The 26,897-nt window shown below is 43.3% G+C and overlaps 1 long non-coding RNA gene across 1 annotated transcript in view; it reads left to right on the top strand.

The window, feature by feature from the left end:
* Positions 1-20,885, top strand: part of LOC141143425 (uncharacterized) — a 45,218-nt gene extending 24,333 nt beyond the window's left edge. The window contains exons 4-5 of the long non-coding RNA XR_012244327.1: positions 4,012-4,049; positions 19,629-20,885. This is a non-coding gene — a long non-coding RNA (uncharacterized lncRNA). The remainder of the gene's footprint in view (positions 1-4,011; positions 4,050-19,628) is intronic.
* The last annotated feature ends 6,012 nt before the right edge of the window (positions 20,886-26,897 follow it).

The following is a 26,897-nucleotide window of genomic DNA, read 5'->3' on the forward strand; positions in this document are numbered from 1 at the left end:
ACTTCCCGCAAGGAATGAATGTGGAGTGGGACATCAACTCGTTTATCAACCAAGCCTAATAGGAATGTTTCTTTCCTCTTTTTATTTTTATTTTTTATATTTTTTATACATTTTTTAATATTTTTCTCCTTTTTTATTTATGGTTAAAAGTATTAGAAATATCTTCTCCATTCTAACTTTAATCAAGTCTGACAATTGATTGTACTATTATGGTAATAATCTTTTGCTTACATTTATATGTAATAATGACCCTTACTGGTTGCTGTCATTTAGTTGTTTAGACTTATGACCTTTAGTCATTTTAGGTCTAGTTCTTTAGTTTTATTTATAATTTAATTTGCCTTTGTAAAGGTATTTTGTTTTACCAAAATAATAAGATAATAATAATTTTATTATTATTAAATTATGAAATATATTATCTAAATATATGATTCGTTTTGTGGCCTTGGAGGTGACCCTTTTTGATCGATGGGATTCAACTGTAGTCGATCAATATGTTCACCGGTAGAGACCCTGTTGGTTTACTGACACCGCCTCAAGCCGCAGTTGGTATTTCGGTGTATATTTCTATTGTTTACTGTAGAGAAAGCCATGTGACCATCCTCATAAAGAGGCTTGGTTTGTATTCCATAAGGTGCCGTGTCGCCGCCGTTGCAACCAGTGGCGTCACGACGTATGGCATTAACTATGCCTGGCTCCGCCTATCGCTTTGCCGCGCATGACATGTTCTAATGTCATCTCAATAGCAAGTCATGTGACCAGCCTCAGATTGAGGCTTGGTCTATTTCCCATGGAACGCTGTGACGCTGTGGCGGTAGTGCGGCGTCACAATGTCACGTTGTATGTCATCCGAATAGCAATTCATGTGACCAGCCTCGGATTGAGGCTTGGTCCATTTCCTATGGAACGCTGTGATGCCGTGGCGCTAGTGCGGCATCACGACGTCACGTTGTATGTGATGAATAAGGCTTGGCTCATTTTAGTACAGGCAGCCTCTCATGACATATTATGAGAACGAGGCTTGGTCCCGTTTTTCATTTCCTGTGGCCAGTTTTCTACTTTTTCTTTTTAATATGAAGATTTTTAAATATTTTTAATATATTATTTTCTCCTGTGGGATTAATACTACTTGGGACCTTTATATACATATTGGCCAATTTAATTTTAGAGTTTATCTAACCGGAATCTTTTTACACTTCCGGTATCATGACACTTATATAAAGCACTAATGACCCCTTATAGAACGGTGAGGTGGGGGGGGGGTCCGCACCCCAGATGATGGCTCTTTAGCAGAAACGCGTTGGGTGGACCCTTCACAATTACCGCTATTCGAATTTTGTGTTTTTGATGATCTTCTAATATGTGAGTCTATTTTTGATATCTTATAATAAACCAGTGTTTACGTTATTACGCTATGTGAGTCCTTTTATCCATTTCTCGCATGGTATACGCATATTCCTTTGTGGCCTTCTATTGGAATATTATTCTCTATGCTGTGTGGCTAACTGTGGAAGTTGAATTGCCATCTTGGTTCTGGTAAGCCTCTCGATGTCTTCGGTGACTGCTCCTGTCTTCGGTGAGGGCTCCTGAACTACCATCAGCTTTCCTGTTCACTTTTGTTGCCTCCCAATCTCTACTTACCCATTTGATCCAGTTGATCCCTCAGCCTTTGTGACTTGATAGACATATGTCTTTCCTGGGCATTTGCCTTTTGGTAAGCCCCCTAAGACCCTGGGTGGTGCCTTTCTTACTTTTTCCTAAATAATTTCAATAAATTTGGTGGACTTTTTGGGTTCTGGGTGGTGTCAACCCCATCTGAACTTTTTTGATTTTACTGTTTTTTTGTTTTTTTATATTTTTAAATTTGTGTTTACACTGTATATTATATACATACTACACACAGTGTATTATATTTAGCTCATACTAATATTGCATGGTGTTTTTACACTTTTTTCACTTTTGTTCATAGTTTGTACACTGTATTTGTACTACAGTACATCATAGTTTTTTTACTTTTTAAGTTAACACTTAATTGTGTGTTATACACTATTCACTTAATTTGTAAGTTTATAGCGCTACACTTTTTTGTATATTTCTTCAATACTTGGGTGTGTTGGCTGCTATTTACTTCCATTTCTTTACGCAGCACTGTATTACTTATTTTTTATGAAAGAAGGGGGGTTAAGAAAGGGGAGAAAAGGGAAAAACCCTCTCCTTTTCCTCCCCCTTCCGTCCTTTCTCCCCCCTTCTGTCCCTTTCTTCCTTATTTCTTTCCATCCCATCTCCCTTTCCCCCTTCCACTCCCCCTTTCAATTTCCCCATCTTTGTTTACCCTCCCTCCCCTCTTCCTTTCTCCTCCTCTTTAATCCTTGTTTCTTTTTCCTTTCACTTCTCCCCCCTTTTTTTCCCCTCCCCCTTCTCTGTACTTCCCCACCTGTTGTTGTGTCGTTGTTGTGCAGCTATTAACACGGACCCATTGTCACCTTACCATTTTTCAACTATGGTGTTTTTTGTGCTCATAGCGTCTCCCGTATCTGCCCCGGGGGGACTACCCCTTATCGGGTGCCTCTTTTGGTACTGCATAAGCTACCTATAACTTTATAGATTCTCCAAGATTAATCTAGTATGTATTGTTACTCAAGTGTCTGTTACACTCAAATCTACCAATTCTTGAAATGTGTATAATGTTCAATTATGAAACTTTACTCACCATTGTAGATGTTTTAGACCAGTGTTTCTCAACTCCAGTCCTCAAGGCTAACAGGTCATGTTTTCAGGATTTCCCTCAAATGAAACGGCTGTGGTAATTACTAAGGCAGTGAAACTGATCAAATCACCTGTGCAAAATAACGGTAAGTCTGAAAACATGACCTGTTGGGGCGCCTTGAGGACTGGAGTTGAGAAACACTGTTTTAGACTGACCCCTCCTGAAGTAGAGGTGGATACCGCAAAACATGTAGAGGACTCCATCAGGATACACATCTAAGTTTTCTTGTATTTGGACCTACGTGTCCATTACTTGTTTTCATTAACGTGCATGGTACCGTGTGCACAGTGTATGTATCTTTGTAACAACTGTTTTTAACCTTGTCTATTTTCTAAAAAATTGTTTAATTAGTCCTTTTAACTGGTTCAATCCTCGGGTACCGAGATCGTCCTCGACTTTTTAGTGCTATAGAGTATGTTTGGAGCAGCTCCAGGCGCTTTCCCTCTTTCCAATATCCATATTTAAGGATGATAGTACCCACCCATATCCCCTTATCACCTTGAATGAGGCTTCATTTACCTTCTTCCAAATGAAGGTGACTTGTGAGTTTAATTTATTGGCAAGAGTTATCAGACACAAACTGGCTTATGTTCTCATAAAGAACTTAAGTAGGAAAGACTATGTATGAAGAATCCGCCATGTTTATGGTTTCTGACATTTAGAACCATTCTCTCCTGGGCAAAACAAAGTCATGGCGCTGTAGAACAGACTAAAACAATGCAGAAATCACTTTTACTTTTTAAATGAAACACTGTTTTTGTCATGTTATAAAATCTCTAAAAAAAACTTTACCATGCTAATGCAATTTATAAAAACAGAAAATTCAATACATACCTTTCTGTATTTTTCCTTTCCTGATGCCTATCAATGGAAGCATACAGATGGTTGAAACTCTGACTACTTTTGAATAGAATCACTGTTTTTGTACAGTTTTTGTTTCCTAACCACTATTTAGCTATACAGTCATGTTATAACTGATTTTTCAACATGGCTGCACTCACCATGAATTTAATAGTTTGTAACATCAGACATAACTGGTGAATTACTGCATGTCAAAGTTCTCTCACCGTGGTAGAAGTTTACCGTTAAAGCCCAACTTCAGCCAAAACTGTTTTTTTTTTAAATTTTGAATAGAATGAGAGGGTAATATATGCTTTGTATGGTTTTTACACATTGTGGTAGTAGATGAGGAGGGATAGAACTTCTGACAATGTTTTTTTGCTATGTGTTCCTTTCTGTTTCAGTGGCAGCTGCACCCCTCAACTATGGGCGTCCCAGGAGGGTAGGTTATGTGTCTGAATAATCAAAGTGACAGTGTCCCATTAAAGTGGATGTCAATGGGACTGATGTGAATGTACAATATATATGTAAAGTGCTGCGTAAATTGATGGCGCTATAGAAGTACCTATAATAAATAAATCTAGTCCCTAAAATCTCAAAAAAACTTTAACACACGAATGCAATTTTTAAAAACAGAAAAATCAATGCATACCTTTCCATAATTTGCCTTTCCTGGTGCCTATTTATGGAAGCATACATATGGTTGAAACTCTTACCCTTCAATCCTCAGGACTAATCATAACTCTATAAAAGATTTAGCACTAGCCCAGGTTCACAGTTTTCGTAACTATGAACAAGACAAGGGATGGAACTGTATGCTGCCGAAGAGAATAGACACCAGGTAAGGAAAATTATGGAAAGGTATTGAATTTTCCATTTTCCTGGTGGGTTTATGGTTACATACATATGGTACATACCTAGCTACGCAGGTGGGTACTGCCAAAAAATAATCTTTATAGTAACTTTTGTCAGAAAATTAAGTCCTGCTAGATCATTTCAGGCTACCCCCTTTTGCAGGTATACATGACCTTGAAAAAGTATTCATAAACCTTGAAATTTTCCACATTTTCTCATTTTACAACCAAAAACATAAATGTATTTTCCCTGACAGACTCCATGGCAGCAACGTGTGGGTTTAGTCCCGCCTCTACTACCCTATAGGACACTACTCCCATAAATCTTTGCTCCCTGCCCACGGCCGTGTTCTTTTTTTGTCCTCCTCCGAAGGACCTAGTGGTGGTCTTCCTACCCAAAGTTTTTCCCTCCCACGATCAAGATTGGCCGAGCTGCGACTTTAGGAGTGGAAGGACACATTACTCAGCTAAGCCCTAGCTATTAGCAGGCTATGGAATGGGCACTGGAAGAGGAGCTGGAAGAAGCCAGAATCCTAGCCACTGGCAGGCAGGCTACGCATTGGTTGTATAACCAGCTATTAGCAGGTGACCCAATTGCCCCAAGAAGTCCAGTGAATTCTGCTTACCTTCAGCCCAGATCGTGATCATGGTGGGAGTGGTGAGATGTTTCCTCTTATTACATGGCAGCAGTTTTTGTTTCTATGTTACCCATCCTTGTGTCCCCTTCAGTCTTTTCGTTTGTGCTGGGCGTTTTACAGGCATGGCGGCTGGTTCCTCCTGCGTTCCAGCCGCCGTTTACTTCCTGTTTCGCTTCTTGGCCGTACTGTGCAGGCACGAGTACAGTGCGAGAATGAGGCCTGGTTCACGCATGCGCGATAGCGGCAAAATTACGCTAATCGAGCACTGGAGCTGGGTACGGCGCAGTGGTGACATCAAGAGGGCACATTATTTAAACAGGGGAAATAGCCTGCAAGCTTTGGGAATGCTTGCTGGCTATTGCGGTGACTTCCCCTTGCCCCTGGGTCTATACTATTGGTAAGTGGCTCTCTGGGGACAGGTGCTTTCCTGTCCCTGGTATTAATGTCTTTACAGCCTGATGGATGCCTCTAGAGACATGGACTCTCCACCGCCTGCCTGTGGCCAGCCCTCTCACAAATGGTACTTAAAGGGGTCTTTGTTTCCTCTTGGGTAACCAACGATCGATGGGGGGGTTGTTGTCTTTCGGTCTCTCTGGCCACTGTTTTCCCTGACTAGTGTGTTCCCTGTTTTTTCCTTTTCTTTCCTCAGCCCTTCTAGGTCAGAACAACGACGCAGCTCTCACAGAGGAAGTGACTCTTCAAAATCGCATCACCGGCGCTCCTCTTCCACATCCAAACATTATGGTTCATCATTAAGATCAGGTCACCGTAGAGAGGAACAGTCTCACTCCTCAAAGGCTCACTCCAGTCACCCAGCTAGTTGTGTCTGCTGGGGGTGTAGAGCACAAGTACCTGCAGGAAAATCACTATGTGATCTCTGCTACGCCAAGGCATCCAGTGAAAGAGGGGATGCGGACCAGCAACTAAAAACCCTGGATGAGAGGGTTGTTAAGGAGTCCCTTAGGGGTATTCAGACTGACCAGTATGTTCCTCCTGCAGAGCCTCCACGTTCTCCAGTAAGGGAGACACAAATTCAAGATACTTGGGGGTCCTCTCTGCCTAGCCATCCTTCGGCTGCCATCTCGGACAGTGACTCTGATGAGGAAAGTCCCTGTGTGGGATTCGACTTCGCTCTGCTTTCTCCCTTGGTCAAGGCCGTTAGAGAAACCTTAAATTGGGAGGATCCTGTGGCCGCTTCCTCCAAACAAAGGAAATTCTTTAAACAATTAAAGAAGGAATGGGTCAATTTTCCATTCATCGATGAACTTGGCTAGGTCATTACAGACGAATGGGCCAAGGTGGAGAAGAATAACTCTATGCTCTCTAAAGTTTCAAAGCTCTATCACTTCAAGGAGGAAGAGGTCAAGCATTTGGAGTCGGCCCCATTGGTGGATGCAGCCGTGATGAGGCTGGTAAAACATGTGACTCTTCCCTTGGAGGATACAGTCTCCTTTAAGGACGCTTTAGATAGATGGATCGATGCTGATCTAAAGAGAGTATATCTTACAGCAGGTATGGCCTGTAAGCCAGCTTTAGCTCTGGCAGCTATGTCCAAGGCTATGGATGTATGGACTGATAATGTGAACGAGACACTTAAAAACATCTCGGAAGATGTAGTGAAGAGTTCTCCTATCCAGGAACTGAGGCTAGCATCTGCTTTTCTGGGGGGGGCCTCAATTGATATCATCCGCCTAGTGGCCTGGGTCATGCTTTCTTCTGTCACCGCCAAGCGGGCCCTGTGGCTCCATCCCTGGCTGGCTGACCCAGCTTCAAAGCAGGTATGGTTCCGTATCCCTTTTGGAGGGTCTTCTCTTTTTTGGCAACAAATTGGATGATGCCATAACCCGGGCCACTGGTGGGAAATCAGGGTTCCTTCCTCAAGATCGGCGTTTGCAAGGCCAGAGAAAACCTTTTCCAAGAAAACAGTACCAGGAGTGGGCCAGGAAAGCTCGTAGTTACTGACTGGGCCGTGAATTCTCCAGGTCATTGAAGGCAAGACAATCATCCTTCAAGAAGTTCACTAAGAGCGGTGCGACAGGGGAGAGGGAGCCGATCAAATCTTTTTGAGATTGGGCCCACTCAGACAGGCCAGGTGGGGGCTCGTCTTTTCCACTTTCGGCATGTCTGGGCAGCCTCAATTCAAGACTTTTGGACTGTCAAGACGGTCTCCTCTGGCCATGCCTGGATCTTACCCACCTCTCTTCCGACTTTAGAAGAAAAAAGGCTGATTCTTTTAGCTTACATAGAATCTTTGTTGGTTCAAGGTGCTGCTATCTCTGTTCCAGTCAACCAGCGAGGCATGGGAATGTATTCTCCTCTCTTTATGGTCCAAAAGAAGAATGGGGCTTGGAGGTTCGTTATAGAACTGACCCATCTGAACCACTTTATCAAAAAAGAAAAGTTCAAGATGGAAACGCTGTCTACAATCCAGCAGTCTGTCCAATCAGGAGACTGGATGGTCTCCATAGACCTCAAGGACGCTTATTTTCTTGTCCCCGTTGCAGAAGATTTTCAACAATTTCTCCGCTTCTCCGTGGGCAGGCTTCACTTACAGTTCACGTGCCTTCCCTTCGGGCTGTCAACTTCTTCACGTGTCTTTTCAAAGGTCCTATTAGCTGTTGTGGCTCTCCTGAGAACCAGGGGGATTCGTCTGCATCATTACTTAGACGACCTTCTACTGTTGGCTCAAGACAAGGACCAACTCCTAGTACACAGGGGTCAGGTCATCTCCACCCTCCAGGAATTTGGGTGGATCCTGAACTTGGAGAAGAGTCAGTTAGATCCGTTTCAGTCTCTGGTGTTCTTAGGAGCCCTTTTCAATACAGTCAGAGGTACCATCTCGTTACCCGAAGAGATCTCAATAATCAGAGACAGAATACATCCGGCTCTCTCTGTTTCCCATCTCCATGCCCTCCAGTGCCTGAGAATTATCGGCAATATGGTGGCAATGATTCCGATGGTGAAGTGGGCGCAGTGGAAGATGAGGCCCTTCCAAAAAGGCTTTCTTCATCAGTGGACAGGCAACAAAGCCCAGCTTATTCAAATTACTTCGCCCATGAGAAATTCCATTCCGTGGTGACTTCAGCGGGAGAACCTTTGCAACTGCCACTCCATTCTTCCCATCACATGGGTAACAATAACAACAGATGCCAGCAACAGGGACTGGGGTGCCCCCTGCTTGACGTAAGTAGCACAGGGCACCTGGGACTTTCCTTCCAGAAGAACGGTGTCAAACATCTTGGAGTTGAGAGCAGCATTCCAGGCTCTCCTGGCATTTTGCCATCTGATTTCAGGAACCTCGGTTTTACTCAGACTAGACAACACCACGGCAGTGGCATACATAAGGAGACAAGGGGGTACCCGAAGTCTATTCCAACTGCAAGAGGTAGAACCAATTATGACCTGGGCTCAGAAGAACCTGGTCAACTTAACAGCAACATATGTTCCCGGGGTTCAGAAAGTCCAGGCAGACTTCCTTTCCCGAATCCTCTTAGACAACAACGAGTGGTCTCTCCACGGGGAGGTATTCAGTTGAATCCTAACATTGGGGATCTCCCCAGAAGTCGACCTATTTGCCTCCCCCTGCAACAAGAAGCTGGCGAGGTACTACTCGAGGTACAGGGATCCTCAAGCCTACGGGGTGGACGCCTTGACGGAGAGATTGTGGTTCCGCAAGGCTTATGCCTTCCCTCCAACCCCTATCATTCTTCAGTTCTTGCGGAGACTTAGGTCAGAGACAGCAGAGGTGATAGCCATAATTCCTTACTGGCCCAACAGGCCTTGGTTTCCCCTCCTAACACGTCTCAGTGTCCGGGATCCGATTCCTTTGCCATCCAGACCAGACCTTCTGTCTCAGGGATCGAGACTACATCCCTGCCCGGATCACCTGCGCCTAAGGGCCTGGTGGTTGAGAGGGGAAGGTTGGAGGCATTAGGTTGCCCTGAAGAAGTCATTCCCACTCTTCTTAGTGCAAGAAGAAGTACTAATCGGGTATATGAGAAGATTTGGGCAAAATTCACAAGCCATATGTCTTCCAGATCAAACTCTTGTAGCATTCCGGCAGTTCAGGACGTCTTACGTTTCCTGCAAACAGGACTGGATATCTTATTGTCTGTCAGTTCTCTCCACGTTCAGGTGTCAGCAATCTCGGCCTTCTCTGGAGTCACATGGGCCAAACACCCTTTAATCCAACAGTTTTTTTTTTTTTTTTTTATAAATCTTTATTTATAAAAGACAGGGTATCACATTGCAAAATTATAAAACTGAATATAGAATTATATCCATCTAGATAACGGTTTTTAGGTGATATACCAGTCAGTTTTTCTTGCTATTTAACAAAAAGAATGAATAATATAGAAAGAAAAACAAAAGAAAAACATAAACATCAATACTATCAGTAATGTACTAGACAGTCACTTTCTAAATGGTGTAGCTAGTGTTGATAAAAAGAAAAAGGGAAAAAATAAACCAACAATCCGCCAGATAACAAAATATAAAAGTACGCTTGTCTTAGTCCCGGGACTATCAAAACTTGACAAGTCTTTTTTAAATTTTAAGCTAAGTTCAGTTGTGCAAACAGTTTACAAGGTGGGCCGAGCAGGGGCGTGCGGAGAGAGGGGGGCAACATATGCCTCCAACTAACCTCTCTCCACGCCCCCATCCCCCCAGCCCCCTCCAAAATCACCCGCAAAAGCCATACCAGCATAATAATGCTAGTACACCCCCAGACCGGGGCGTCTCATGGCCATAACACTCCAAGGACCGTCCGACTTCTTTGCTTAATCATTGCTTATTGGTCACCTGGCATCAAACATATTATCTTGTCTTTAAACTGACAATCATAACTAGTTAAGGCTCAATATAGTATTTAGGAAGAAGGAAAGAAGAAAAGAAAAGAAAAGATAGTCTGGAACATACCTGGGAGCCTGCGTCTAGCTCCGCCCCCCGTCGAGGCCCTCCCGACAGCATCATATCTACTTAAAATTAGAACAGGAGAAGGAGATGCATGTCCCCTAAGTGTTTTTCATCATATTTTATCTCGGGTCTTGGTTCTCTGCTCCCCCTTGTGGGTCAATAAGGCGTCCTTTCAAAGATGGATCAGCTAGCTCAAGAAGGGCTATGTCTAGGCTAGAAGGAATGTGATTTAAGTCTGAGGTATATGTTGTCCAGGGTTGCCACATCGCTGTGAAGCGGTCTCTAACTCCTTTACATGTGGCAATCCAGTCCTCTGCCTCACGGATATCTCTCACCTTGCGATACCATTCCTCTCTGGATGGGACTTGCGACCGTTTCCAGTATATAGGGAGAAGCTGCTTTGCTGCGTTAAGCAGGTGGGGCAGTATACTTTTCTTATACTGGCATATTGGCATGGGAGGAATGTGTAGCAGGAAATGTTCCGGAGAGAGAGGAATGTCAATGCCATGATATCTTTAATTTGTGTTTTGATATCCTCCCAGTAAAATTTAATCGCAGGACAATCCCACCAAATGTGGAGGAGAGTGCCTTTGTGACCACAACCTCTCCAGCATAGTTCCGATGTTGCTGGATATATTTTCGCTAACTCTGCCGGTACTCGGTACCAGCGCATCATTATTTTGTAATTCATTTCTTGCGTCTTAGAGTCAATGGAACTGGACTGAGTGAGTTGATAAAGGGCAGATAGTTGAGCAGGGGTAAAAACTACTCCCAGGTCTCGCTCCCACATCCTAATGTATGGTGGTTTCACTATTGGAGTAGCAAAGCTGAGCAACTGATACAGTTCAGAGATCATATGTGGAATCGACTCTTCGTCTACGAATAGGCGTTCAAACGGTGTAAAGGAGGAAGTATCTCTTATAGAGCTTCCGTGTTGTTTAAAAAAGTGGTGAAGTTGCCTATATCGCCAAAAATCCATAGGGAAACTCCCTGACTGGGCTCTGAGGGCTTCTAGTGAGACTAATTTACTACTTTCCATCAATTTACCACAGCAGGCATTACTGTCATCCACCCAGGAACCAAAAAATCCTGTCTGCTCCCCAGGCAGAAACCACTGATATCCTTCCAGCGGGGCCAGAGGTGACACAGGGGGCGCCAGGTCTAAATTAGTATTGAGCCGGTCCCAGGCTTTCAAAAGCTGGGTCGTCAATGGAGACGCAAAGATTGACAATCCCCTGTGCTCCCGGGCCAACCACGGGGCATATGCCAGATTTCTTACCGCTATATATTTTTCTAATGAGACCCATATTTTGGAGTGTGTGTGGAAGCGCCAATTTAGTATCCTTTGTAGGACCATAGCTCGATAATATTTTTGCGCGTCTGGAAGGCTCAGGCCCCCTGCATCCCTGTGGCGCCTCAGTAATCTAATGGCGATTCTCGGTCTCTTATTGTTCCACACAAAGGTGGATATGATACTGGATAATTGAGTAAAAAAACTCTTAGGTAAGGCCACAGGTATCATCTGCATGTAAAACAGTACACGGGGTAGGACATTCATTTTAATAATATTAAGTCTTCCAGTCCAAGTGAAGGCTATCTTAGCCCACTGAGTCAAGTCTTTCCTCACATTTGTTATTAGGGAAGGAAAATTAGTGGTAAATAAGGTTTCAAATCTATCCGTCAGTCTTATACCTAAGTATTTTAGGGATGATTTAGTCCAGGTGAACGGGAAGGCAGTTTTTAATCGATCTGTCAGGGAGGGTGTCATTTGAATGGGTAATATCTCTGATTTCGTGTAGTTAATTTTGAAATTAGACAACTCCCCGAAGTTTTGGAGTTCCCGCATCAGATTAGGCAACAAGACCAGAGGCTCTGTGATGTGGAATAGCACATCGTCAGCATAGGCCGAAAGTTTATGCTCTGTAGGACCTACCGTAAGCCCCTTAATGTCTGGGTTTGCCCTAACAGTGCGCAGGAATGGTTCCAGCACAAGGGCGAACAAGAGTGGGGAAAGAGGGCACCCCTGCCTCGTGCCATTTCTGATCGGGAATCTCGTGGAGAGGAAACCATTCACTTTTACTTGAGCTTGTGGGTCTGAGTATAGGGCCATTATCCAAGTAAGCATATGGGAGCGAAGGCCCAAAGCTTCCAGCGTAGTCCGTAAAAAAGTCCAGTCCACCCGATCGAAGGCTTTCTCCGCATTGGTGGACAAGATCAAGTAAGGGGGGTCGTGGGAGGCCCAATGAATTAGGTGGATTGCTCTGATTGAGTTGTCCCTAGCTTCCCTGCCGGTGATGAACCCTGTTTGATCGGGGTGGACTATTAGTGGGATTAGTTGTTTTAGTCTGGTCGCAAGAATCTTGGCTAGTATTTTAATATCTATGTTGAGAAGGGATATGGGTCTGTAGCTTTGGGGCATAGTGGGGTCTTTCCCTTCTTTAGGTATTACTGAAATATGAGCTAGTAAGGCTTCACTAGGGATAACTGCGCTGTCTGCTATGGAATTAAAGTAGCTACACATTGATTCGGATAGCAGAGGTAAAAACATCTTGTAATAGGCCTTGGAGAACCCATCTGGGACTGGGCTCTTTCCGTTGGGCAGAGAATTCACCGTGGATTCTATCTCAGTGACAGTGATGGGTGCTTCTAACGCGGAACATTGTTCGTCTGTCAGTACTGGCAGTCCAGAAGCAGTCAGGTATGTTTGGATGGCTGTTTTCCGTACGGCCTGGGCCTCTGGGGTCTGTGTCGAATTTAGGTTATATAGTGTTTTGTAATAGTCCCGGAATCCAGAGGCTATCTGGGAGGGCCTAACTGTGTACTCACTTGTGCGGACGCGTAACTTATACACATACATGAGTGCTCGTTTTTTCCTAAGGGCTCTAGTCTAACAATTCTCTCAAGTCTGTCAAAGCCCTCAGAGCCTCCGGGTCACTGTTCTGCTTGTGTCTAAGTTCCGCCTGCTGAAGCGCCTGAAGCACCCTGTCAAAGTCTCCTTGCCTAGCTTTCTTCAATCTAGATCCCTGAGAGATCAGTTCGCCTCTCACCACTGCTTTGTGGCCCTCCCACAAAATCCCCCTACTCAACCCCTCTGTAGTGTTTTCTTTAAAGTAGTGGGACAGGACTTCTTTAACCTCAGAAACCACTACAGGATCGCCCAACAGAGATTCGTTTAAGCGCCACGACCAAGTCCTACGGCTACTCTGTGACAAAACCAGGGAGGCCATTACTGGGGCATGGTCAGAGATTGTTATATTTCCAATGGACGAGGACTGCAGCAGTTCCAGGGCCAAGTGATCTACACAGATCAGGTCTATACGGGTATAGACATCATGTGTTTTTGAATAGTAGCTGTAGTCCCTGTCAACCGGGTGAAGAATTTGCCAACTATCTAGGAGTCGGTGAGTTTGTAGGGTTTTACGAAAGTGTTTTAGAAAAGCGTGCGAATGGGAAGGGCGCTTGTGTGAGGTGTCTAGTTGGGGGTCAGGGCTGATATTAAAATCGCCTCCCAAGATCAGAGGGCCCTCTCTAAATTCTGCCATTCTATCAAGTGTATTGTCTATGAAGGTGAGTTGGTTTGAATTAGGGGCGTAGATCGTAGCAATTGTAATCTTCTGCCCAGCTATGATCCCCTTAAGAAAGACATATCTCCCCAAGGAGTCTACCTGAGTGTCAATTACTTGGAGGGGGCAAGACTTATGTATGGCAATAGCCGTACCTCTTGATTTCGCAGTAGGTGAATTGCTGAGGAACCATTGGGTATATATATGATTGGGAAATTTGGGCAATGAGTGTGGAGTGAAATGCGTCTCCTGTAAAAGAACCACCTGAGCCCCTGAGCGCTTAAGTTCCCACCATAATTTACTACGTTTGCATAGGGAACAGAGACCTTGCACGTTATATGAAATTACCTTAAGTGATGCCATAGGAGGAGTTCGGGGTGAGCAATTTTCGCAGTGATCTAGTGGGCACAGAACGGGAGGCGGAGCCGAAGGCAGTCCCTACAAAAGAGTATACAGTAGAAGAGAGTAAACAGAAGGGAAGGAAGAAGACAAAGTTAAAGAAAGTTAGACACTTACAAATTGCAAAGTACATTAATATGAACATTACCACAACGTGGTATACCTGTGAGCCAGATATCGGGCCTCCCCCCGCTAGGGAAAGATGCCCAAGACCTGTCTCTATTTCCAAAAATAGGAAATATATACCTAAAAAGGTATGGCCTACGTGGGGGACATGGACCATCATGAGAGGGAGGGGTGCGAGGGCCAGCCCGGATCCACCACCCTCTCCTGATCAATAGGCAGTATACATTAAACAGTGTATAAGAGAGGGGAGTTTCCATGAGAACAAAAACAAAAGTTCGCAGCTCAATCTTGAGGTGGGGAGAAAAATCCAAAAAGATAAAATAAAATAGGAGGAGGGGGGGGACCTCAAAAAAAGGGAGAAAAAAGTGCGAAACAGAGAACTGGGTAAACAGGGCGTCCAGAACTAAAGCCTGACATGGTAAGTTCAGAGCCATGGCTTCTATATCTTTCCCTGGGGTATTCTCATAAGTTCAGAGCCAAGCTCCTGATCAGGGGCATTTATCCCAGGATAGATGGTCACGCGCAACTTCGTGTGCACATATGGCTCTGTCCCAACTGTAGGCGGCATGCTTGTGCTAGTGGTTAGGGGCCCTTCACAAAAAGGGGACAATCAGATGAGGTCTTGTAACATATGAGGAGAATGTTTCTCTCGGAATGCAGATCAAAAATAGGACAGCTTCCTTTAGTGCCTTGGTGACACAGGACCCATGGGGGAGGTAGATGCAGGGCGTCTGCGGTCTCGTCTGCGGCTCCTACGGTTGGCCGTGAGCCAAGGCTGGGGGAGCTGTAAGTGAGGATGGTCACTCGGGCCTCTCCAGTCTGGGAAGTCCACTGGCTCCAGACCTAGGGTCTCTAGGAAAAAAGGAAGGTCGTCCTTAGTGCGTAATGTGACACTCTTCCCCTCCTTGGTTGCTTGTAGATAGAAAGGGAAGCCCCAGCGGTAAGGCAGACCTGCCTTTTGAAGGGCCTAAAGCAGGGGCCGCAGGGCTCTGCGTTGCATGAGCGTGCGTCTTGAAATGTCCTGGTAAAAATACAGGTGTGCTCCGTCAAAGTCAAAGTATTGCTTCCCACGCATTTTCTGCATAATTCTGTCTTTTAGTGTATATTTATGAAGCTTACATATAACATCTCTTGGGTTATCTGCATCTTGGGAGGGTGGTCTGAGGGCCCTATGAGCTCTGTCTATCTCCACAGGAGCCGTGGCAGGTAGTCCCAGTATTTCTCGGAAGACGTCTTCCAGCGTGGGAATATCATCTTTTGGTGCCGTGGCCTCTGCTAAACCGCGTATGCGTATATTTGCTCTCCTGCTACGGTTTTCAAAGTCATCTGATACAATAGGGCTTCTATTTTCTGATCCTGAGAGTTGCATCTGTCCTGTAGTTTAGCAATAGTCGGCAGCACCTCATCCAGTCTCTGCTCCACAGTTTCCACTCTGTTTCCCAAGTGATTAGTGTCTGTCTTGAGCTGGGCTTAATCTTCCCTGAAGGCCTTCTCAATCCTGGCAGTGAATCTCTCTAGATCTTCCCTGGTGGGGAGGGACCAAATATGGCGTTTTATGTCACCTTCCCCTAAAAAGTCCGCCATGTCAGGGCCCTGATCATGGGAGGCAGAGGATCCCGGGGAGAGTGGAGGGGCTGTATCACTCACCAACCGCGGAGAAGGAATCTGGGAATTCTGGTGCTGCTGCTGCTGAGCCAGGGCCTTCTGTGTGGCTTTTGTTGCTTTGCCAGCCTTCGGCGTTGGCGCCATCTTGGAGGCCTCGTGTCCGGGCCCGGCGTTCGGGCCGAAGTATGTCTCCAGCTGCTCCTGCCGTGAGCCCTCTGCTCTCGAGTGCTGTGAGAGAGCCCTCCGTCCTTGCGACATGTTCTGCGGCGTTCCGGAGGCAATTTCTCCCCTCTATGCGGCTGGTAATGCGGCGGTGTATCGGGAGCTGAGGTAGCACGCGTCCTCACTCCTCCATAGCCAGGCCACGCCCCCCAATCCAACAGTTTTTTAAAGGGGCAGTCAGGCTCAGACCACAGAGGAAACCTAGAAAATGGGATCTACCGTTAGTTCTTGATTTCTTTTCACAACTTGACAAACCTCTCTCAGTCAGAGAGCTAACCCTCAAGACTTCTTTTCTGATCGCCCTAACTTTGGTGAAGAGGATTTCTGAAATTCAATCTTTAGGTTCAAAGGAACCCTTTCTTACTTTTTTTCCGGATAGAGTGGTCCTAATCCCGATGCTAGGGACAAATCCCAAGGTCACCTCGATCTTCCATGAGAACCAGGATATCACTCTTCCTACCTTTAATTCTGCTTAGAGTCTGGATCCACACCCTCTCGATATGGGAGTTATCTTGAAGCAATACTTGGAAGCTACAGCTTCTTTTCGACAATCTGACTACCTCTTTGTTTTGTTCCATGGAAAGAACAAGGGCTTCAGGGCTTCTGTCAGATGCATTGCAGCTTGGGTGGTTCAAGCCATCCAATGGGCTTACAAAGAGAACGGCTTGGCTCCTTCTGAGGCAGTTACAGTGCACTCTGCTAGAAGTCTCTCTACATCATGAGCGGCCTCACGTCATGTTGCACCTGAAGTAATCTGCAGAGCAGCTTCCTGGTCAACAATTCATATTTTTATGTCTCATTATAGTGTTGAGCCAGCGACTTTATCTTCTGTCAATTTTGGTTTGAAGGTGCTGTCGGTTCACAGTGTTAAAAAAATCTTTTTGTTCAGCATATTTTGCCCACCCGGGTGTGTATGGCGAGTTATTTCCCACACGTTGCTGCCATGGAGTCTGTCAGGAAAATGTAAAATTCCTATCAAAATACTTACGGTAATTTTCCTTTCCTGATGGACTCCATGGCAGCAGAGTTCCCTCCCAAATGGCTGGAGTAGGCTAGTTACCGAACATGGCCGTGGGCAGGGAGCAAAGATTTATGGGAGTAGTGTCCTATAGGGTAGTAGAGGCGGGACTAAACCCACACATTGCTGCCATGGAGTCCATCAGGAAAGGAAAATTACGGTAAGTATTTTGATAGGAATTTTCCATTTTGTTGGGATTTTATGTGATAGACCAACACAAAGTGGCACATAATTGTGAAGTGGAAGGAAAATGATAAATGGTTTTACAAATAAATATGTGAAAAGTGTGGTGTGCATTTGTATTTAGCCCCCCGAGTCAATACTTTATAAAACCACCTTTTGCTGCAATTACAGCTGCAAGTTTTTTTGGGTATGTTTCTAGCAGCTTTGCACATCTAGAGAGTGAAATTTTTGCGCATTCTTCTTTGCAAAATAGCTCAAGCTCTGTCAGATTGGATGGAGAGCATCTGTGAACAGCAATTTTCATGTCTTGCAGCAGATTCTCAATTGGATTTAGGTCTGTGCCATTCTAACACATAAATATGCTTTGATCTAAACCATTGAATTGTAGCTCTGGGTGTTTGTTTAGGGCTGTTGTCCTGCTGGAAGGTAAACCTCCACCCCAGTCTCAGGTCTTTTGCAGACTCTAACAGGTTTTCTTCTAAAGCCATGTACACACGAGCGGACTTTACGGCAGACTTTGCCCGGCGGACGGGATTTCGTCGGACAATTCGATCGTGTGTGGGCTCCAGCGGACTTTGTTTTCTCAAAAGTTGGACGGACTTAGATTTGAAACATGTTTTAAATCAATCCGTCGAAATCGAGTCCGCTCGTCTGTATGCTAGTTCGACGGAAAAAAGCCACGCTAGGGCAGCTATTGGCTATTGGCTATGAACTTCCTTGTTTTAGTCCGGTTGTACGTCATCACGTACGAATTTGACGGACTTTGGTGGATTGTGTGTAGGCAAGTCCGTTCATTCAGAAAGTCCATCGTAAAGTACGTCGAAAAGTCCGCCAGGCAAAGTCTGCCGTAAAGTCCGCTCGTGTGTACGCGGCATAAGATTGCCCTGTATTTGGCTCCATCCATCTTCCCATCAACTCTGACCAGCTTTCCTGTCCCTGCTGAAGAAAGGTATCCCCACAACATGATGCTGCCACCACCATGTTTCATGGTGGGGATAGTGTGTTCAGGGTGATGTGCAGCGTTAGTTTTCCACCACACATAGCGTTTTGCTTTAAGGGCAAAAAGTGCATTTTTGGTCTTATCTGACCAGAGCACCTTCTTCCACATGTTTGCTGTGTCCCCCATATGGCTTCTCGCAAACTTCAAACAGGACTTCTTATGGCTTTCTTCCAACATTGGCTTTCTTTTTGACACTCTTCCATAAAGGCCAGATTTGTGGAGTGCACAACTAATAGTTGGCATGTGGACAGATTCTCCCACCTGAGCTGTGGATCTCTGCAGCTCCTCTAAAGTTACCAAGGGCCTCTTGGTTGCTTCTCTGATTAATGCTCTCCTTGCCTAGTCTCTCATTTTAGGTAGACGGCCATGTCTAGGTAGGTTTGCAGTTGTGCCATACTTTCCATTTTCAGATGATGGATTGAACAGTGTTCCATGAGATGTTCAAAGCTTGGGATATTTTTTTTATAACCTAACCCTGCTTTAAACTTCTCCACAACTTTATCCCAGACCTGTCTGGTGTGTTCCTTGGCCTGCATGATGTTGTTTGTTCATTAAGATTCTCTAACAAACCTCTGAGGTCTTCACAGAACAGCTGTATTTATACTGAGATTAAATTACACACAGGTGGACTTTATTTACTAATTAGGTGACTTCTGAAGGCAATTGGTTCCACTAGATTTTAGTTAGGGGTATAAGAGTAATACAAATACAATGCGTGCCACACTTTTCACATATTTATTTGTATAAAATTTAAAAACCATTTATCATTTTCCTTCCACTTCGCAACTATGTGCCACTTTGTGTTGGTCTATGACAAAAAAAAAAAAAATACATTTAAGTTTTTGGTTCTAACATGACAAAATGTGGAAAATTTCAATATGATACTGTTTAAAATCCAGTAATGCATTGTCTCACCCTGCTCTGCACACGCTCAGTTATTCTCTATTCTTGGCACTGTACCTAAAATCAAAGTCACTAGAGGCTGATCAGCTGACAGGTTTAAAGCGATTGTAAACCTCTGAAATTAAATATGAATAAAGCATATTCCTCTCTATAGTGTGCACTTATCTCTGTATCAAGAACACTAAGGGGTTGATTTACTACAGGCAAATCCACTTTGCTCTACAAATGCACTGCAAGTGCACTTGAAAGTGCACTTCGAAGTGCAGTAGCTGTAGATCTGAAATGAGAAGCTCTGCTGATTTTATCATCCAATCATGTGCAAGCTAAAATGCTTTTTTTTATTTATCTTGCATGTCCCCCTCAGATCTATAGCGACTGTACTTCCAAGTGCACTTGTAGTGCAAAGTGGATTTGCCTTTAGTAAATAACCCCCTAAATGTCATGTCTGTCTGCTACATTGTTCTCTGCTATCTGCATGAGTCACATCTGACAATGTCACTCTGATTCAATAGCTGAAACAAATGTGTGTCTATTGAAAGTGTGAGGAAGAGCATTTAAAAAAAAATAAAACATCTGCATACATATCTTTCTTGCAGGGATCTTTGGAGGAATTTAGGTCGCTAAAGAAGTACAAAGAAGCGGAGCAACAGGTCAAATGACAGAATACAGCCTAAGACCACTGTATGATGCTGCCTGGTGTGCACAACCACACATAAAGGAGCCACAAACATGTACCAACAAATGCATGACAATGAGCACCTGGAAGTGCCCTTATTTAAAGGGGCAAGCACTAGAACTTACACGTGCCTGCCCCATCATAGATGCATGCTGGCTAGTAAGATCTTCCTGACAATTATTGTTCAGATACTTTAATCAAATCTTCCATATGAATGCATATATTATCCAGTCTGTGGCCTATTTAAGAAGACCATAAATACAAAGAATCCAACACATTGCATACAGCAATCAGACCCAATCATAGGAGAGTGCTATGGTGAAAAGGCGGAGGGCACTGCCAATGCTTAAATCCAGGATTACAGGAGTGAGGCTATATCCTTGGAGGCAAAAAATTCTGCTCTGAGGTTAATGGAAAGGAGTTCACTTTAGACTCCTTCTATAACTGTAAAACCAGTTATGTGGTGTATCTCATTACATGCAGCTCCTGTCACGTATAGTACGTGGGGAGAACAACAAGACGCTTCCGTGTCAGATTTTATGAGCATGTGTACAGTATTGACAAGAACAAAACCCTTGGGAAACACTTTAATCATTGTCATGGAGGTAATAAGTCTAATTTAAGAGTCCAAATTATAGACAAGATTGGGGTACACAGCAGAGGGGGCGAAATTTTTTTACCATTATTTCGGAGAGAGGTATACTTGATTTTCCACCTACAGACTTGCATCCCCATGGGTATGAACTTCGAGTGGGATGTAAGTCATTTTTATGAATAATTGATTGTTCGCTGTGCCTCTTTCCGACATGCATACACATAGTTCATATGACCCATGCGGTGTGAATACTTGATCTATTGCATACGTCCTCTATGGACTATCTTTCTCCTTTTTATGCATTTTTTTTCTGCATTTTGTGCATTTTCAATGCTATTTCTTTTTATGCATATCCCTCCCACATGGCCTTTTTGGTCTTGTCTGTTTGTGTCCACTTATATATCCAAAGTAATACACATCCTTTTACCTTGTTATGTGTACATGTTTATACAGACAAGGTTGGTTTCAACACATATATAGGTTATATATCCATTTATGATATTTTATCTATTGAGACATATTATGCGTTTTCTTCTTTCTTTTTTGTTTCTTTGTTCACAATTTTTTCCTTTTTATATGAATTTTTGGTTGACACATTTTGTTTGTGGTTTATAACAATATAATTTACTTTCTATCCATTTATTATTTCATTTAATGACTGTTTTTTCTTTGTTTTTGTAATCTACATATGACGTTCATATGGTCAGTTAGGATGTTGGATGGGATGTCGATATAGACATATACATTTTTTGGTCTCCCACACGTTCCTTTGACCGGTTGTAATGTCAGTGTCTAATGTCCGTGTCTGTTTTGACTTTTTATTCTGTTCTCAGTGTGCAGTACTTAATTTCTGGTTAACTTCATGTGATTCCATTGTTCCAACAAGGTGCATAGCTGAGAGAGAAGTTTTTCCAGACGCTCCGCTGACGTCATCCTCACCTGTGCTTTACATGGGGATGGAGTCCTCTTTAAGGGATGTCAGTGGAACATGTCAGGGTAATGAATAAGCACAGCATCGCTGTGTGAAACGCGTCTACCTGTACCTGCTTTTCTCATCCTGTGGTGTCATTTATGTTTTGAATTTTACAATAAAGAGACTTTCATTTACCTCTGTGTGCAGCCATCAATTCTTTCTCCATACAGAACAAGGCCTGAAATTTTTGGTTCTTCTAAATCTTCATCTTCAAGTAATGTACTCGCCATTGCATGTGCAAAAGCTGAGCAGCAAAAAGCATCTTTAGAAATGCAGATAAAAAAGAAATGTGTAGAAAAAGGGGGGAAAATACTGCGCTAAACCCAAACAATCTTAAAACAAAAAACTGCTAACACACAAACAAGGTTTATTAGGGGGTATTATTTATAGCAGCACATTAAGGGCTTTGTTAATTCATCCATTTATTTATTTGTTTTACACTATACTGGGGTTAAGTGCGGAGTGGAATTTAGTAGTATTTCAGAATATGTCTATCAACACTAGGCCATTATGGACTTTGCCATGGTCTTTGCACAATGTGAGAGTGACATATTTGAGCTAGTAGATGCAGACTCAAATGCAGAAATTTGTCTTGTGGTCTCTACACTTCAGACAGTGACCCCAGGCAGTCACCTTAAATTGCACGGATTCAAACGTTTTATAACTTGGAAGTCACTCCAAACAACAGTAACTGTAAAGGTATTGCAAACAAAAACTCTATCCCCAGAGACAATGCGCTGAGAAAACCTGATCCAGTTCTTGAGCAAAATGGCCTACCTAGAGTAGATAGCCACCCTGGGTATTCAAAATTAGAATCAAATAAGAAAACCCCACTCATACAGTAGTTTTTGGCCATAATCACAATACTTTTTGATTGTGCTGCATTATCACCAGGAAGCTGAATACCAAGGATGACTATTTACAGAAGAAGTGTTATGACCTGCTGGTTTATTGATAGATGGAGCTTAAAATTGATGAGTACTGTGATCTTCAAATTTATTATTATTTGCCACAAGCTTCATAGCATGCTACAAACACAAATATTGTGTACCTAAACCCAAAAAACAAACATGCTATAGATTGCAGTTTACCAGTGTGTTGAGGTGGCTGCATTAACTTCCTTTTTTAGATTTTTTTCCCATTAGTTTTCCCTGGTGTTTCTGACAATACCACTGTATGTGTCCTAGGGTCACAATGTTCACTCTCTATACCACGGTTTCTCAAACAGGTTTCCATGGAACTCTAGGGTTGCTTTAGAGATGGCTAGGTGTTCCTTGATCAATGAGCAATTTCTGCTTCTCAGATAAGTTCCCACTGACACCAATGATTTTTTTAGCTATCTGTAAAGGGGAATTCATCCTAAGGACCACAAATGTAAGGGGTATTCTTCCCACTGACCATCACACTAATGTATCATGAGTTGTAGGTATAGTAATTTTTTGGCAGGGGTTCCCTGACATTGAAACGGTATTTGATTCATCAATTGGTTCATCTGTGCTCAAATGGTTGAGAAAGGCTGCTCTACACTGTAGCTATGGAGGAGCAGCAGGACTGCTCTTCTGATTTAAGCTACAAACACCTCTGGTTCTCCTAATTTTAATTACATTCAGGGTAATTTCTTTGTAGTTCACTGAAGATAGCTGACGCACCCAGTAACATTGTTTGAGAGTCCAGTTTACGCCTGATGGACACTGGGGGGTTGATTTACTAAAGACAAATCCACTCTGCACTACAAGTGCACTGCAAGTGCACTTGAAAGTGCAGGGAAAATGCACTTGGAAGAGCTGTCGCTGTAGATCTGAGGGGAAGAGCTGAAATGAGGGGAAGTGCTGCTGATTTTAACATCCAATCATGTGCAAGCTAAAATGCTGTTTTTTATTTTCCTTGCATGTCCCCTCAGATCTACAGCAAGTGCACTTGTAGTGCAAAGTGGATTTGCCTTTAGTAAATAACCCCCTGGGTGTTTAGCTCCTGTGCCTCAAATCCAAGTGTTTTCATGCATCCAGGAAGCACAGTCTAAGGTAGGCTGAAATATGCTGCGGTTGGATATGGCTGGATGCTGCACCAAGGGGTACTCACCTTTTTGGCATTATGCATTCAGGGATATATGCCCGGAACTTAGAATACCCATGTGTCGGACCCTGAATTCATATAGGCCCGAACACAAGTACGACTTGGTACAGTGTCCAGCCTCAGCATATTTCTGCCACATCATAGGCTCTGAAAGGCTGAAGACAGTGGGTCTTTTTTTTTTAGAAGTCATTTAAATGAACAGAGAGCTCTTGTAGTATGGGCCATAAGAATATACCTTCAGCACCACTGGACACTATGGGGTTGGCTTCCTAAAACTGGAGAGTGCAAAAGCTGCTGCAGCTGTGTATGGTAGCCGATCAGCTTCTAACTTCAGCTTGTTCAATTGAGCTTTGACAATAAAACCTGGAAACCAGATGTTGCATGTTTCAAGGCTACAGATTTTTCTTCTCCTCTGCAAGACCCTTGAGTATCTCTATACCTGTTTTGGCTGTTAACTGTATACACTGTGTGTGTGTGTATATATATATATATATATATATATATATATATATATATATTTACACACACACACACACACACACACACACACACAGTATCTCACAAAAGTGAGTACATCCCTCACATTTTTGTAAATATTTTATTACAGTATATCTTTTATGTGACAACACTGATGAAATTACACTTTGCTACTATGTAAAGCTTGTATAACAGTGTAAATTTGCTGTCCCCTCAAAATAACTCAACACACAGCCATGCCAATGTCTAAACCGTTGGCAACAAAAGTGAGTACACCCCTAAGTGAAAATGTCAAAATTTGGCCCAATTAGACATTTTCTCTCCCCGGTGTCATGTGACTCGTTATTGTTACAAGGTCTCAGGTGTGAATGGGGAGCAGGTATGTTAAATTTGGTTTTATCACTCTCACTCTCTCATACTGGTCACTGGAAGTTCAACATGGCACCTCATGGCAAAGAAATCTCTGAGGATCTGAAAAAAAGAATTGTTGCTTTACATAAAAATGGCCAGTGATGGCGAACCTTGGCACCTCAGAGGTTTTGGAACTACATTTCCCATGATTCTCATGCACTCATGCAGTGTAATTGAGCATCATGGGAAATGTAGTTCCAAAATATCTGGGGTGCCAAGGTTCGCCATCACAGCCCTAGGCTATAAGAAGATTGCTTAGACCCTGAAACTGAGCTGCAGCACGGTGACCACGACCATACAGCAGTTTAACTGGACAGGTTCCACTCAGAACAGGCCTCGCCATGGTCGACCAAAGAAGTTGAGTGCACGTGCTCAGCCTGTCAGCCTGTCAGTGCTCAGACAAGCACGACTAAGGACGTGGATTACTGGAACAATGTCCTGTGGTTGATGAGACCAAAATAAACTTATTTGGTTCAGATGGTGTCAAGCGTGTGGGGCAGCAACCAGGTGAGGAGTACAAAGATAAATGTATCTTGCATACAGTCAAACATGGTGGTGGGAATGTCATGGTTTGGGGCTGCATGAGTACTGCCGGCACTGGGGAGCTACAGTTCATTGAGGGAACCATGAATGCCAACATGTACTGTGACATACTGAAGCAGAGCATGATCCCCTCCCTTCAAAGACTGGGCCGCAGAGCAGTATTCCAACATGATAACGACCCCAAACACACCTCCTAGATGACCACTGCCTTGCTAAAGAAGCTCCATGCCCAAGAGGGTTAAGGCATTGGTGGAAAATAATGGCCGCCACACAAAATATTGACACTTTGGGCCCAATTTGGACATTTTTACTTAGGGGTGTACTCACTTTTGTTGCAAGCGGTTTAGACATTAATGGCTGTGTGTTGAGTTATTTTGAGGGGACAGAAAATGTACACTGTTATACAAGCTGTACACTCACTACTTTACATTGTATCAAAGTGTCATTTCTTCAGGGTTGTCACATAAAAAGATATAATAACATTCTTACAAAAATGTAAGGGGTGTACTCATTTTTGTGAGATACTGTGTGTGTATATATATATATATATATATATATATATATATACACACACATATACACACACACACACACACACACACACACACTAAAAGTTCCAATTCAAGACATGAACAAGTCTTAATTAGTACGCTACATGACCCAATTCATTGTTTATGGTGCACACCAAATTTCAGAATCTAAGTATAAACCTATTTTATAAACCTATTTTGTAACTACCATTTCTAATTAAAAAGCATGCACATTCGTAGCCAAAGAAGGAATAGGTGTGGTAAATAATCTTCCAAGGGCACTTTGATACTTATTATATAGCCTGTTGCTTAAAAAAAGGCCATCAAGGCTGATGTGGCAGGTTGGTCTAGGATAGGCCAGCAGAAACCTAGATAGTTATATTCTGAAGGTTCACGGCTGCTTCCACACGTAGACAAATACACCTAGAATCCTCAATGCAGGTCAGTGATCACTTTTAACTGAATATAAACAATGTTTGACTCATGTCAAAGTTTCTTCTTTTCATGCAAGGCAAATATATTGTTATACATTCTGACAAAACAATTGCTACACTGTGATAAATTTCAGTCATTGTTTTAATCATAACATGACCCAGTACACAATGTCACTCGGGTTCAATAAATGACTAGGTTATTAATAAAATCCAGGGGATAGTGACTCTGAATGGAAGTACAGAGCATATGAAAATTAGAGAGCCTGTAGTGGGAGTTGTAATCTTCGAGTTTATAATATTCAGTGTATAAAAGTTATGCTGGGATATACTGTATACATCATGGGCAGACACACAAAATGGAGGCATCATTGAAAAGGCAGGGAGGGCACAGGAGGGTGGTTGTCAGTTTGGGGCTTGCTTGTCAGTAAGGCAAGTGAGTATTAGTGTGGGAAACTGTATCTCAAACCAGGAGGGGTTTGTGGAGGTGGTTGAGAGATTGGTAAGAGTGGGATAACTGGGTGTCTATCAGCATAACTTTGTGTACTGTATATAGCATGAATATTCTTTTGCTCAGCATGACTCATAGAAAGGCAAACAAGCCGATAATGATAAACCCTAATTACACCTTAAATCACCCCTGCGCAAAGCATATTTTTACATATATTTCTTGCAGTTAGGTCGCTAAAGAAGTGCAAAGAAGGGGAGCAACAGGTCAAATGACAGAATACAGCCTAAGACCTCTGTATGATGCCAACGCTGCCGCTTGATGTGCACAGTCACACATAAAGGAGCCACAAGCATGTACCAGCAAATGCATGCAAATGAGCACCTGGAAGTGCCCTTATTTAAGGGGCCAAGCACTAGAAATTACATGTGCCTGCCCAATCATAGTTGCATGCTAGCTAGTAAGATCTTCCTGACAATTACTGTTCAGATACTTTAATCAAATCTTCCATATTAATGCATATATTATTCAGTCTTAAGAAAACCATAAATACAAAGAATCCAACACATTCCATAAAGCAATCAAACCCAATCATAGGAGGGTGCTATGGTGAAAAGGCGGAGGGCACTGCCAAAGCCAATTCAAGGTATTACCAGCACACCACATTTAAATAAACAAGCAGGTCACTTTTCTGTCACCAACAGAAGG

This window comes from Aquarana catesbeiana, linkage group LG01 (assembly GCF_042186555.1).
Source record: "Aquarana catesbeiana isolate 2022-GZ linkage group LG01, ASM4218655v1, whole genome shotgun sequence".
Lineage (NCBI taxonomy): Eukaryota > Metazoa > Chordata > Amphibia > Anura > Ranidae > Aquarana > Aquarana catesbeiana.